The sequence below is a fragment of the Cyanistes caeruleus genome, chromosome 1, assembly GCF_971803275.1.
Source record: "Cyanistes caeruleus chromosome 1, bCyaCae1.hap1.1, whole genome shotgun sequence".
Classification (NCBI taxonomy): Eukaryota; Metazoa; Chordata; class Aves; order Passeriformes; family Paridae; genus Cyanistes; species Cyanistes caeruleus.
The window spans coordinates 146317251-146331066 of NC_141701.1; the positions used below are offsets into that span (position 1 = coordinate 146317251).

Genomic DNA, 13816 nt, shown 5'->3' on the forward strand with positions numbered 1-13816 from the left:
CTACTATGCCATAAATCCTTGCATATTAGCTTTCCTCTTGCCTATACTCCCACTCTGAAAAAGGCTTGGAGCAACTCTTTAGAGCAGCTAAGGAAGAAGCACTTCTCTGGGACTTATGTAGGTGCCATGCCTTTCCTCAGCTTGTTTTGTTTTGTTGTTTGCAGGGAGTTTTTTTGCATAAAAACCTGTCATTACAGCAGTTCAGGCTATCGCACCATGAGGTTCAAAGTAAGAAAGACTATCAGCAGATGCAAGCACCGAGGTGAAGATTCAGTACTAATAATCTCAAAGACTGACAAGAGGAAAGTGGGAATCACATACTGACAAAATAAGCCGATGCAATCAAGCAGCTGCACCCTTTACAATAGAGCAAGTTTTTATCTTATCTATTCATTGCAGATGTACTATTACTTTCCCACTTAGCCAGGCACTCTGTCTCCCTCAGGAGTTGGAGGAATTGGCCTGAAAAAAATAGGAAAGAAAAATGTTCATATTGTTTGAAAAATGTATCTGCTTCACAGTTTTGTAGATGAAATATGAGATTCTAATGTAATTCAGGAGCTGAGAGTTCCATTGAATGAGGCAATAAAGATTATCCAGCAGTCACAGTCATTGCTCATCACTTTGTGAACCCTTACTTATTTTGTAATGACAATGGACAATGTCATGGGTCATCTCTGTGCACGACACCCCAGACACCAGTATTTCTTCTGGGATTTGAAAAAAGTGAAATACAAGGGGCTTGTTCTATATTGACTTCTATAACACAATTAAGTTTAAAAAAAAAAACAAAAAACCTGCTGATTTAATAGCCAGAAGGTCAGACCCTTCCCACTTACATTACCAGCAAACCATCCAGTTTGGGGAACTCAAAATAGTGATTCTGGCCACTTAATGTAGTACCAAATAACTGCCAGATGAATTTATTGTAGGTATGTATATACATCAGTATCAACTTTTGTCATCACTTTGGAATAAACCTTACTTGAGGTCTGAAAAAGAAGCATAATGAGCCACTAAAGGCTGCCTCATAATTTTGCTTTCTGCAAAGCTCCCTGGAAAAAAGTAAAATAAAACATGATCTTAGGATATCCAAGTGAGCCTTACATAGGTGTTCACTGCTGAACACGGGTGGAGATGACAAATCAGTCTTTGCAGCATGCTCCCAGGGTGTTAAAGACCCAGACTCTTCTTTCCCACAGCTCCTGCTTCTCTAGCAAGATCTTCCAGCCATTATATAAATATAGAATATAAAATGCTCAGCCCCATTCCAACGCATCTCCTATGACAGCTGGCTCACTGAGCTGCAAAGAGGACAACATTCAATGGTCAGTGAGAAGCTAAGCATCAATCTGACTCCTTAATTATGAGCACCTCCAGAAGGCAGAACTCTCGTTCCCACTCAGTGACTGCTTGTATTTTCCCATTTAAGAGTCCACCTATCATTACCTGCCTTCCTAGAGCTCAGTATTCTTGATCTGCAAGGGACAGAGACAACCCCCAGGCAGTCCCAAGTCAGGCACCTGGTCTCAGACACATCTTCATCTTATCATCTATCCCAGGAGCTTCTTCTTCAGCCCACAGGCTTCATCATCCCATAGATTCATTACAAACAAAAGGAGAGTTATTGCCTCCAGCACACTGACATGGCCTCTGAGCTATCTGTCTTCACTTGGAATCACTGCCTGATGGCCAGGAATTAGTTTTGAAGCATTATTTCACTTTAACCTAATGCCTGAAGCTATGGGGTATATCAAGTCCTTGGTTGTGTATTCAAAAGCACTTGTGCAACCTCAGATCCCCAGAGTCACTTTCAAACTGACTCATTGAAAACACTCTCTACAGCCTCCAGTTGTCTCCAGAGGACAAGAGGTGAGTAAGACTGAAAAACAAAGGAGGTAAGGAGATAAATATATATATATAGATATATCTGTGTGCACAATGGTAACATTCAACATCACAAGAAAAATTCATAGAAAGATACTTTACAAATTACATAAACCATTAACTTTCAGAGTACAGATGAAATATTCCTTGATATAAACCAAGGATATATTTCCCTTTCCATAGAGGATTCTCTAATGGACAAGTGGTTTCTCTTATCAGTGCTTTGAACTAAATGGTAGTTCCTCTGTTTGAAGGCAGTGAGGCTCAAACCATGAAGAGTTTCACTAGTTAAAAACTTTTATTTTAAACTGAAATATATGTCAAAGTAGAATATCGATCTTGACTGTCACTTGACAGTTTTTTCCAAATTCCCCTTTGATGCCCAGTTTGGCACCCAGTACTTGTGAGCAGGTTATTTCCTCCCCATCCTCATCAAGCAAACTGCCACAGAACTGTCTTGTCTCCTTGCAGGTGGCAGGAAGAAGTCACCACAAAAAGGAAATCCTATCATAGCCTGATGAGCATTATTTTGAGCAGCTTTGTCTGCTGAAGGAGTCCCTGCTCCTACATTGTTCCTCCTTGTACCTCTTAGGTTGCTGCAAATAAATTAGAGCAGGGAGCTGAGCTCGATAACCCCCCACCACTTCTTTTTCAGCCAGAGTTTTTTTAAGTCAGATTAGCTCTCCCTTTGCACTTCACCACATGCCCAAATGCTTGTGCCAGAGTAGCAGAAGGAGGAGTAAGAGAGTGGGAAGAAGTGGCTGAGAGTAGGAGGAGGTGAGGGAGCAGAAGGGACTTCTTCAGCTCTGAGGCCTGCAGCCTAAAAAAATAACTCCCTCACTGGGATCAAGTACTCCTGGGGTGCCCTTGTGAGGATGGATGTGCTCACTCCCTGAAATGCTTCACTCAATGAATCTTCATGTACCGGCAAATACCTAATTTGTTGTAATGGGGATCTGCCACTGAATCATCATTTTCCAGCAGGGACATTACCTGTAATAGACAGAGGGTTTCAGGCAACCACTGCCAACATCTCCCTTAGAATGCTGGCCTTTGGGCTTTTGTATGTCTCCAGCATTGTCTTAGGCCACTAAACAGATTCTCACCTAAAGCAACACTGTAAGCAGGCGTTCTGTTGCCTCGGATTTCACACAGCCCACAGCACAATCACAGAACCTGCAAGCAGCTCGGTTATATTTAGAATCCCACATTGTCATTACTTTCATCCTTCAAAACGGAGGTGGGGGGGAAATAAAGAACAGAGGCAGATGAGGAATGCACAGCTGGAGAACATCAGCAGGCATCGAAGCACTGGCTGGGCCTGACTCACCTTCTGTTAACTGAAAGGGGGTGGGCAAGCTTGAGAAAAAGAAAATGAGCATTTATTTCTCCTGCCGTGGTCAACACCTGGCTGCCTCTGCACAGACAGTGCTCTGGTAATCCTTCAAGCATCGTTTTCTGTGCCAAGTCACTGCTGCCACTGAGGACCGAGCGGGCGGTGGGAAGGACTCAAGTCAAAAAGCTGCCAGTGAGGAGGGGAGCACGTGGCTGCTACCTGCACTGAAATATCCCACAGGCAAAGCACAGCGAGACAACACACCATAAGGCCAGAAGGGACTGAAAATAAAAGGTGATAAAATGAAAAAAGAAAGCGGTGGCACGGTTCATTTAGCCATATAGAGGTCAATGCATGGTCATATGTAAGCAGAGATGCTTGTAATTAATGATTTAAATATTTTTTTCTATGGAATATTTTTTCTATGGGAATTTTATGCTAATTCCCTTGGTTGTGAAGTGGGATTTTTTCCAAGACAGGATCCCAAGAGAAAGAGAGCAATATTGAAGATTCAGGTAAGGTTTGAATTCTACCTCCAAAAGATACCTCTACAATTGCTCAAATTTATCAGCACTGTTTCCTGTTCATTCTCCAGGCCCTTCATTTATGTCTATGCTAAAGCATGAGCAGAATTGCTTCCAGGGAAAGCAAAATGACCTATTTGTATTCCCTTTCACTGCTCCTAAGGCAGCTTTATTTAACTTCTCAGAGGCACCTCATCTCTTGATAGCATGGAGAACAGTTGTTGCTGCAGCTGTAATAATGTGTAAAATCAACAAAATTATGCCCTTTTGTTTTTATCTCCATGCTACTCTTTACATTAATTTGTGGGGATGGGGATTACTTTAGTGCAGGCTTTGGCCTGTTGGGGCTTTGCCAATGGCAAGATGGAAAATGGAATAGAGAGAAAGATTCTGCCTATTTTATTTTAGTTTTGAAGGAACTATTAGGTTCACTTTAGAAGAGCCGGCAAACTCAATAGTCTGCTGAAGCCTCCAGATTATGGGGTAAGCAGAGCTTTTCTGGGCTCCCGTAACTCTGTTACTCTCTAAATAATCCTTGTTATCCTTAATTTCAGAAAAAAACCTCAGCAATATTAGGGGCTGTCATGTTCAAAAGAAGCTGTGGTGTTACTCTCAGAGTCCTAACCACATCAGCCCCCATTTCCCCTCTGTTGCAAACCAGCCCCATTCTTTCCTAGTCCTTTGCTCTCGGCATCCTCAGTACCTGTCAGACCAGTGATTCCATTTAAGTGATGCACATATTTTGCAGATGTTTCCATGTCAGGTTCTCCTTCTACAACTGCATCCAGAGAAGCAGATTTTCCAGTTAACATAGACACAGATAAGTCTCTTAGAAGGCCAGGAACTTTGTTGATGGCTGAGAGGTGTCAGAAAGCCTGCTCTTATTGCATAGGATCCTTGTAGTAATTTAAATATAAGTAAGTAATAAGTAATTTAAAATTTCAGTTAGCTTCTGAAATACCTGTTGGACATGGAGAGGTTCTCAGAAATCCATGGTCTTGGGCTGTGCAGCTCCCACAGGTCTGCTATTGCTTCCCAACTTCTCAAGTTGACCTGGATCATCTCCTTTGTTGTTGACCATCTGTTTAATCAGCCCAAGCAAGTGCTTGCATCCAGGTCTTTGGGGGAAGCACTGCAGTGCACTTATTGCTGCTGTAGCTGTGTGAAATCACATTGTTGAGATTCTACTGCCATCAGAGGATTTATCCAGAAATTGTTTCAGCCTACGGATCTATCGCAGTTCCCTCACGAATGAAAGGGTAGAAACTGCCCTGTGTTGGGTCAGGGACAAAAACCATTTTGGATCACCTCCAGGTGGTCTGGCAACAGGGTATTTTCTTCTGGACACTTCCAGAATGCTTCAGAATTTCATTGAATTGAATTCAGAATTTCAGAATTTCAGAATTTCTGAATGCATGCTTCAGAATTTCAGGCTTTGTTTTTGAGACTAAGGTCTCCCTGCAACTGTAGTCACTTTTTGCCAACCTAAATACAGAGGCATGGCATGGCCTGGCCTCTCTCACTTCTGGTTTCATGATGCCATCTCTGCATCACTGAGAACTGAGCATCAAAACTTCCTCCATCAGGTCCCAGCAGTATTGCAAGGCTGACCTGGTTCAGTGCATGACCACCAGCATAGCGCAAAGCAGACAGCAAGAATGTGCAGCCCAGACAGGGTTCACATCTTCCAGGAGCAGCTTGAGTTTATGTTGTTTTAAAGCAATCAGACAATTGCAAACTTAGCCTGGACATTGAAAATTTTAAATTACTCAGATGTGGTTTAGTGAAGTCCTTAATGTTTCAAGAGAACACTGTTCACTGCTGCAGTGTTTGTCACAGATTATGGCAGTGAAAGAGGTGAACATGTTTTCATGGTCTACATAAGATGCAAAAGTATGTCAGAAAACCCCATTTACAGAGAAAGGATGCTATCACCTACTTTTCCCTCCTGAGAGTACTGTTACCAAATCACAGTTGTAACTTTTTTTTCCAAATGTTTCTGTAAGAGGAACTCTTTTTATAACCTGTCCCTCAGCAAGTTTGTTATGAACATGCATCATCAGAAGATTCAGGCCATCACTGTTTATGTGAGTACACAGAACATACAGTTGATGGGAAAAAAAATGTGGTTTATATATTTTTTATACATTTATTTAGAATTATTTATTGATAACTAATTTTCTGAAAATTTACTTGAATGTTGCCTAACAAATCTGCTGCTTCAGTGAACATTCCTATCAGCAGTTTATTGTGAGAGCATGTGCAGGAAATCAGGCATTGAAATAGGTATGAACAAATACATTTAATTCATATAAAAATCAGAGAAATGCTACTTATTCCAAAGTGAATTTTTGCAGTAGTGTCAGGACACAATGAATATAGGAAATCAAAACACGGGATGATGTTCCCAGGCCATGACAAGCCATCTAACCTAGCAGAATATTAGATGGCTATTTTCTTTAACAACCAGTAGGAAGAGGTTTCCCATCCTAGGGGAGTTTCAGTATTTCAAAACCCAAAGAGCAAAGTCTTGTACTCTAGTTCACCAGTGAGCTGAGCTAACAAGAACATTTTTTAAATCACTCATTTTAACTATGGCCTCCTTTCATTCAAATATCTTAGTGTATTTAACGTTAAGATCAGAAAAAATGTTTCATGGAGTGGTTTTCACACCTGAATTGTTAACCTGTGATATCTCAGCAACTTCCAAAACACTTCTGCCTGGAGATTTTGAAGATGAGATCTCCATTCAACCTGTTTTTATTCAGCCAAGAGAGTCCACACAATTTTTTTTGTTTTCTGCCAGACTTTATTCTCTGATAGGAGAACTACACGTTGTTAAACTGTTGATGGCTCAATTCTGTGTTTCTCCCATGACCATCTTCCATGCTCCTGACAGAAGAACTATAAACATGCCAGGGTGCAAGATGATCTCTGCAATTCTCCACATATGCAACTTCACAGCAGGGTACTGCCAGTTGCCTTACACAAGAGACTCTCCGAGGCTGATGTAACATCCATTATGGATAATGCATCTTTCCACAGTACCAGGAGACTGAAAGGGCTCTGAAAAAGTCATTGCAAAGCCATCTTTGATCCATAGCCATGGTGACAGATGTCCAGTTTGCACAGACTGGAACTTCTGAGAAACTTCTAAGCAAGCAAGACCCTACAGACCCAGGCAGGCCACAGACAAACTCACCTGAGACTCCTCTAGCTGCTGTGTGGAAACAAGGATTGCACAGAGAAACAGGAATAAGCTGCTGAAGGCCATTTGAACCAACCTCCCACTCAAAGCCAGACTGTCACCAACTATAAATCAAACCAGCTGTGGATTTACTTGGATGAATCTTGAAAACCTTCAAGGAGCAAGATTTCACAACTCTTCCAAAAAATGTATTCCAGTGATGTACTGTCCTCCTACTGAAGAAATTCTGCTAATGTCCAGTTCAAATCTCCCAAGATGAAAACTGTGGCACTTGTCCTCAAATTTGCTCTAAGTTTCCACATTTCATAGTAAATTTCCAGTTTGTGTTGCTGTGTGAGGTACCAGGCTTCACACACCTTAATGAATGTCTTAAGGTTCATTCATGTGAAAACACAGGTGTTTTCAGTCCCTCTGGACTGAAGCTCTGTTTTTCAGGATGCTAATCATTTCCCTTAGTTTAGCATCACACACAGGTTTTTAGAATTTGCATTCTCACTGATCACAGTGAAAATATTGAACACCACCAATCCTGGGGTACATTACTATTGAGTTTTGGGCTGTTGATAACTGTTCTTCGAACCTCATGATCCAGTCAGTTTTAGACTGATCTAATAGTCTGTTCATCCAAGCTGTATTTCCTCATCTTCCAGATCAGGATGCTATAGAAGCCTTACTGAAGAGGTAATGTATTACATCCATTCTCTCATCTTTTTAGCCAGTCATTTCAGCATAAAAAACAGCCAGGCTGGTCAAGAACAATTTAGCTTAGGTAAATAAATCCATCCTCACTCTTCCTTGTTGCTACCATCTTTTCATTTGTGTGTTTGTAAGTGGATTCCCAAAGGATGTGCTCCATGAAGAGCAGACTTGAGCTTCAGAAGTAGTGGCAAGGCTAACATCCCACAACACCTAAATTTATTCACATATATCGAGATACTGGGATATGACTCTTCTGGAAGCACAGCAGTGCAGGTGTAGTGAGGTTAGCTCAGACCCTACAAACAGTTTACCCACAGTAGGACAGACTTGGTCACTTTACTGAGCAAGCTTATATGGGGTATTGGAGCCATGGTGAAATCAGACTGCCACAGAGAACCTGTGTGCAGTGCCAAAGATGGGCAGTCACTGCAGTAAATGTACCCCAGCTCTTCCTGACAGATGGAGCTCATAGGCTGTTCAGGCTCAGCTTTAGGTATCTCTGAGATGAGAGTACGGTCAAGTCCCAGTTTTAAGACAACAGTCAAACACAAGACATTCCACAAATAGGGTCTGGAGTGAGGTAAAAGTCCAGTGCAGTTTTAACAACAGTTTATAGCCTTGTATAAAAACATACCTTTTTCTATTACTACTGGCAGCAGATCTGACAGTGTTATCTCTCTACTTATATTTTATGCTTCCTAATTCCAACATATGATGGCACTTCACTTCCCAATATCCATTGACATTCTTTTGATGTATCTTTTGGGCTAGTGCCTAAGCACATTTGCAAATAGTTTAGTGCTCAATTTAAGGCTGAATATATTCCCAGAATTCCTTCAGTAATCAATTATTTATTACTTACAAGTGTTAAGATCAAAAAGAAAAGAAATAGATGTATATTCCACGCTGACAGGAGGTCCATGGGGATTACAGAAAACAGAAACTTTAATGCTAAATTTGTGTAAAAAGGATAAAATGGGAATTCCCTATTCAGTAAAAAAAAAAAAAAAAAAGAAAGAAAAAAGCAAAAAGAAAAGAAATGGCCTGGATTATACAGTTATTTTTCTTGCATGCTTGAAATTTACCATTAGTTCTCAAATATTAATTCTCTTTACCACACAGGCAAACTGTGGTTTGTTTTCACCAAGAAATACCAGTCAGCTTGAACTCAGTGCCAGCTACCCTACTAGAGGATGCCCTTTTAGCAGTGTGCCTAGGGGATCATAAATAGCTAATTAATTAAGATACTGATTCACTCCTATTGACAGGCCTAGGATTTGTGTGAATTCTTCAGCAGGGTCATAGTGCCTGCAGGGATTCTTTGAAAAACCTGGGGCTTGTAAGGGCATCAACCCTCAAGTAAAGGGTAACCCCCAGGTAACAGAATTTAGAAAGATCATTCATACTTCATTGAACAGCACTGTAGAAGGCAGAGGATATTTTCACGAGCATGTTCGACTGAGGCAGAATTTTCTTTATTCCATCAGTGGGGTACGAGCAGAGAAGGAGGTTCACAAGGTCGAACACAAGACCTCTCCCTCCATGGGCTGCAGGTCAGAGCTCAAGTACTCAAAGAGAAACTTTATTTGTAGTCACTGCTAGCTATGAAAGTGGCTTTACAAATCACGTGTTCTTCTCTGTAAGCCTTACTTATTGCTAACCTGAAACTGGGCCCGTAGACAAGCAAGAAAATACCCCTGGCTGGGTCACCAGTCCAAGAAAGGGGTATTTGGCAACTTTGCAGTGAGCCAGTGCAGAATCATTCAGGCAGACAGAGGTAGCTTCAGGAAAAGGACAATGTGGTACAAACATGAAGTAATTCCAGCTCGGGAATAGGAGCTGATGAAAGGCAAATAAGAAACCTAGATATAAATACAGGTTGTTATACAGAGAAAGTTTATTTCTGATGTATGTCTGAAGGCTGAAAGATAAAGCAGAATATCCAGGAACTGGCCATGAAACTATTCCAGGCCATGCTGGATTGTGCTCTGAGCAACCTGGTCTAGTGGAAGGTTCCCTGCCTGTGGCAAGGGGACAGGAACTAGATGAGCTTTAAGGTCCCTTCCAACCCAAACCATGTTATGATTCTGTGATCACAGATGCCAGAACTAATAAAGACCTCAAGTTGCTTTTTCATGGCTAGCAGTCCAGCTACCAGTGGATTAAATTATTTTCTATTTGTGGGGTTGTTTTTATTTTTTCAACAAAATTCAGGAAATCTATGCATCAAATCTATCAGCTTTTCTGAGGTCAGTGAAATTGTAACACATTTGCAATTTAGGTTACTTATTTCTCAAATAAACAGATAAATTAAACTACCATAAAGCCCAAATGCATCTAAAGAAAGTGGCAGCTCTCCAGGTAAAAAGAATCAGCCATCTGCTCTAAAAAATAAAAGCAAAAATCTAATAAAACCCAGTGACAGATCACTTCACTTATTGAGAGAAACTTGGAACAGTGAGGCTGAAACTAGCCCCGTGAAACTGGAAGAGTCACACAACAGAGAGGTTGCAACTAATCTGATGGCATTCACTACATGGAGACTCAACACATACTTTAAGTCTTAATTCTTACTACCACTACTACTTCTGTTGTTATTATTATTATTATTAATCCTTTTTTCGTCTGCTTGCAACTTTGAGATGGTCTTTAGTTGATAAATCTTTTGGGGTTTGAGTACTACTGCACAAAGGAGGAGATAAGACTCAACTCGAAACCTTTCTGTTTTATTTGTGGGAGTGATTCTTTTGTATGATGATTTTTGGAAGAGTCAGTTTGTCACCTCTGGAATGAAGGTATTTAAGAGTCTGGACATTAATTAGGAAAACAACAATTGACTTGATTGGAAGAGTTTAGTTCAACTACATGAACAAACTATTTTCAAGCTAGAAGGTCTGTTTGGAGCTGGTTTGTGCTGGAATGTCACCCACACAAATCTTGTGAGGGAACATTAAGTGACAATACACTGAAAATGATGAAGCTTATATTGGAGCAAAATCTCTGTGGCTGGGAAAAAAAAAACAAACGCTCAAAGGAGGAAGCATTTACATTCCAGTTTCTAAATTAGCTATTACTTAATTAAATAAAAAAGTCTGATGTGGTTTTTTCAAACATCCTCACCCAATCTAACTTTCTTATGTCAACATACTGGTTTTCTTCATGCTTTTCCCCTTTTGTTTAAGCTCTTACCTCAGGCCTTGTTACAGGACAGGGTATTAGTTCTTCAGACTGCCATCTAAAGTCTAATAATCTAATTCTTGAGACTATTGTAAACCAACTGGCAATTTAAATTTAGGATTTTGCATCTTAAAAAAAAATTAAATATTTATATATACAGTAGACTGTCAACAGCTGTGGGGCATCTGAGATAGTCCTTCCTTCTCCAGAACCCATCTCAGTTTTCTTCTGCTGGCTGAAATTAACAATAGTGAATGTATGAATAAACAAATAATTTTTAAAAAAATACAATAAAAAATAATTTTGTTTAGGGCTGCAAATCCACTTTAAATGCCTTCCTCTCCTGTACTATCATTTTTCCTTGTAACGATGCAGGTCTTAAACACATGCAGTGGAAAATACAGGGGGTGTGGGAGATGTTCAAAATCAAGATTAGGAAAGAGGAATTTTCTCCGGAATACACATTTCATAAAGACAGAGATGCTCACCCCTAGAGTCTGATCTTTGTGCTGTTAGGAAGGTCTTTGTTCCTGCTGCTGAACTGCTACACAAGCACCGCTGTGGCTCCAGGGGCCCCCTTAGGCTCCCCTCATGCCAAACAAAGGAACACTAATTTTCTGCCTGTAGAAACAGGTGTGCTGGGGCGTGGAGACCTTAGTAGCATGGAGCTACTTAGAGCTGTACTGCTTTAAGGAAGATTCTGCTGTCTCAGAAGGAAGAGTAAGGGGTGGGTGGGATCCTGTATCACCCACTATCACTCAGAAACGCTACAGAAAAATATGAAAGAATGAATCATAAATAAATAAATAAATAACCCCACCAGAAGCCCAAAAAATAGAGGGGTGCAATTAAAATCCTTGCTCTGCTGAAATCAACGATAAAGAATTTCTCTCCTTACCCATGTTACTGTTTTTCTCCTAAGCAGTAAGGTTAATGAAGAGGTTTACCATGCAGGGAGAAAAACAAACAAAAAAATAAAGATTAACTATAAGAAGTATACAGACAGCTTTGATAAAATATTACAAAATGTGGTAAGATGCCAGCAATGCTGACTGCTGATGTGCAATCTGCCTATCTAGGTGACCAGTGCATTTGATTTACAAATCTCTAATTATTGTGTACTATTTCAAGCTATTAAATATCCTTAATATCTTTTTTTTTTTCCTGCTCAAATGTGTTCTATGTTTTTACCCTCTCTCTCTCAAATATTTGTTGCTTGATCTCCAGTGAACTGTGATACTTCATTTTGCATTAGATTGTAATGCCAAAGCTGTGTTCAGCACTGCAGTAGAAGAGCTCCCACAGAACCCTACTGGGACACTCACAATGGTAAGTGATGAGGTAGGAGTGGGCTTCAGTCAACTGGCATTTATCTGTGCTATTTTACAGCTCTAAATTCAAGTAGCAATCACTTTTTAAAAATTAGCGCAACATCTTTAATTAGAGGATGAGAGCAACAAAGAACCTATAATTATTTTTAAAAGACCATCATGTGGTTGATGCAGTGAGTAGTGTCTTTGTCGTCACAGCAAGTCCACTCTGCTTTTGGTTTAGTTCACTCCTCAGTCAGCTTCAAGGGTAATCACCACTAATTAACAAAGCTTTTAAACTCTTCCAGGGAATGTGTCCCAGACCACTGAGGTACTGTAAGAATACTCAGACACACAGGTCTTAAAGTTGTCTGTCCCTTATGTTGACTTCTTCCAAAATGCAAAGCAGAAACTTCCTTCAATACAATGAAACCAGAAGTATTGTACTTGCATTTTTGTGCCCTCCCCACAGCCATCCAAGTCTTTCTAACCAGAGCACCACCTTCCATGCTCCTGATAATTCAGCACGTGTATCCATACAGAAAAAGACAAAGGCTATTCAGGCTATGCAGAGCAACCGTCTCCCTTCTGTTCTTTAATGAACAGAATTAGGACTAGACACCAAAACTAGTGGTTTGAGTTGGGTTAAGTCTATCTGATGGCATCCATCTAGAGTTAGTCAAGTAGCAGCAGTTTTGTATTGGAGCGGCATATTTTGGGCTGGAAGAGGGTTGAAAGAGTAAACAAAGCTAATGCCTTGCATCTGAGGTTAGATTTTCTGCTGTGATGCATGCTAGTAGAAACTTTTTTTATAGAAAAACATGATTTCTTTGAAGAAACAGAGAAGAACACCACCACCAGTTTCTCCTCCTAACTATAAGGACAGGACGTGCAGTATCACCAATGACCTCGCTAGACCCGAAGGGATGATATCATTACTGCTCTTTGATACGCAGATACTGGGAGCTGCTCTTCTTATCCTGCTGGTTTTGCATTTAGCCTATGGAAGAAACAAACAGGTTCTCCTGTGTTCTCCCTGTGCCCATCCCTCTTGCCTGCCCAGGCTGCACAACTGCAGTGGATGGGCTGTGGTCTGGGTGGAGCAGGTCCGGCTGCTGACCACAGGCACACAGCTGCTGCTGTGACCAAGCCATTGACCATCAGCTCCTGCCTCACAGCATCACACACCACGCAAGGCCAGTTCATTCCAGGGACTTATTAAAATATTCTAGACCCCTTTTAATTTAAGCCATAATTGATAGCTGGCTTTGGCAAAGAGCAATTTTGCAGTGTTTAATCGCAGCCACGCGAATGAGCTTCCCTTGAGTCACAGCTACCCCAATGTGACCAAGGAGCATCCCCTGAGTCACACTAGCCCAACCACCTGCCCCTTTCCAGCAGGAGCAGAAAAAACACACATATACCTATAGAAAGACACGTCCTTAAAAAGAAATAAACAGCTTGTTGTCACCGGGTGGGGGCCAGGTTCTTCTCTCACGTAACTCGGGACATGACGAGAGGACACGGTTGTAAGCTGTTCCAAAGATTTAGGCTGGACACAGGAAGAATTTATTCTCTGAAGGAGTAATTACACACTGGAATGGGCAGCCCAGGGAGCTGCTGGAGGTGTTTAATGAAACATTGGACATGGGACTGAGTGTCGTGGTCTGCTTGA

The 13816-nt window shown here is 41.0% G+C and overlaps 1 protein-coding gene and 1 long non-coding RNA gene across 2 annotated transcripts in view; one reads left to right on the top strand and one right to left on the bottom strand.

The window, feature by feature from the left end:
* ACTR3B (actin related protein 3B) overlaps positions 1 to 13816 on the bottom strand; it is a 102634-nt gene that overhangs the window by 35919 nt on the left and 52899 nt on the right. The gene's annotated exons all lie outside the window — the stretch shown is intronic.
* LOC147656009 (uncharacterized) lies at positions 12059 to 13316 on the top strand. The gene is made up of 2 exons (XR_015279851.1): positions 12059 to 12160; positions 12957 to 13316. It is a non-coding gene; the product is annotated as an uncharacterized LOC147656009 (long non-coding RNA).